Raw genomic sequence first — 1,680 nt, 5'->3', positions numbered from 1 at the left:
ATAGTAAGAGTGAGAATGCCTTCCATTTTGTGATTTTAGAGGCAAAGTATATAATATTTCACCACTAAGTATATCAACTATAGGTTTTTCACAATGAATTTTGACAGATTGGGAAAATTCTATGCTATTCTGAGATATTTGAAAGGTTTTATTTGATCATGAATTAGCATTGATTTTGATAAATTGCTATTTAGACATCTGTTGAATTTATCATATTGCCTCTTTTTCCTTTATCCTGCCAATAGAATGATTTACATTCATTAATGAATAGTTTGTTAATCTAACTGCGTTATTTGAATAAGCTCCACTTGGTCACATGTTTATAATTTTTTTATATATTTCTGGACACAATTTGATCATATTTTCTTAAGAATTTTTGGGTGCTCGCTTCGGCAGCACATATACTAAAATTGGAACGATACAGAGAAGATTAGCATGGCCCCTGCGCAAGGATGACACGCAAATTCGTGAAGCGTTCCATATTTTTGAAAAGATAAATAGTGATATAAGATTTTGACTAAAAGCAACAACAACAAAAAAAGAATTTTTGGGTCTGTGTTCATGAGGAATATTGATCAGTAATTTTTTTCTCTTTTATTACATTTGTCGAGTTCTGGTTTAAAAATTTAGACTGCCTTGTAAAACAGATTTGGGGAGTTCTATTCTCTTCAACTTTCTGAAAGAATTTGGATAACAGCAGTATTATTCCTCCTATGCATGGTTAATAGAATTCACTCAATGAAACAATTGTGCCTAAATTTACTTCTGGAGAAAATTCTGGATTGTAACCCAATGCTTTAAATTTCTATGTTTCTGCACAAATTCTCTATTTCTGTTCATTTAAGCTTCTCTAATTTGTTTTCTTCAATAATTTGTCCATTTATTCTAGGTTGCAATAATTGGCATAAAGTTATTTTAATACATTTTTATGTTAGTAGAATTTGTAATAATGTGTCCTCTTTTGATATCAGTAATTTTTACATTTTCTTTGTGTTTTCTCATTTAGCCTTTATAAGAGTTAATCGGTTTCATTAATCTCATCAAAGAATCAACATTGGCTTTGCTAATTTTCTATATTATTTGTCTGTTTTCTATGTCATTGATTTTTGTACTTATCTTTATTTCCTTCTTTCTATTTTTATTGTTTTAAGTTTATTTTTATCTACCTTCTTAAAGAAGATCATTTGTTTGTTAATTTTCTAATGTTTCTTCTATTCTAATATAAGTATTTAAGATCCACAACTGCTTCAAACCTAGCTTCTGCTGTATCCTACAAACTGTTAGTTTTCTGTTGTTAATTCAAGCTGAAATGTTATTTTTTAAATTATCTTCTGAGTTTTTTTCTTCAACTTACAGGATTTCTAAAGAAATATATTACCTAATTTCCAAGTACTGAGCATTTAAAAATATTTTCTTATTGCTAATACTTAATTTATACATAGTGTAGTCAGAAATATTCTGCAGTATTTAATTATATTGAAATTTATTGAGATTTATAGGGCAGCTAAGGTCTATCATTGTAAAAATCCCATCTGTTCTCATTTGTGTGTTCTGCAGCTATGGGGTATAATATTCTGTTAATGTCAGTTTTGTAAAAGTGGTTCATGTTGCTCAAATTTCCATTCTCCGTCTATTTTCCTACCATTGTCATGTATTTTATATTAAGCAAATCCTAAATAT

At 28.5% G+C, this 1,680-nt stretch overlaps 1 non-coding gene across 1 annotated transcript; it reads left to right on the top strand.

The window, feature by feature from the left end:
• Positions 1-380: 380 nt before the first annotated feature.
• Positions 381-487, top strand: LOC135274922 (U6 spliceosomal RNA). The gene has a single exon (XR_010342666.1). It is a non-coding gene; the product is annotated as a U6 spliceosomal RNA (small nuclear RNA).
• The last annotated feature ends 1,193 nt before the right edge of the window (positions 488-1,680 follow it).

Source organism: Aotus nancymaae, unplaced genomic scaffold (assembly GCF_030222135.1).
Source record: "Aotus nancymaae isolate 86718 unplaced genomic scaffold, 86718_ANA_hifiasm-v0.15.2.pri h1tg000014l, whole genome shotgun sequence".
In the NCBI taxonomy this organism is placed as follows: Eukaryota; Metazoa; Chordata; class Mammalia; order Primates; family Aotidae; genus Aotus; species Aotus nancymaae.
The sequence above is the reverse complement of the archived record's forward strand: the minus strand, read 5'-3'. Positions and strand labels throughout refer to the sequence as shown.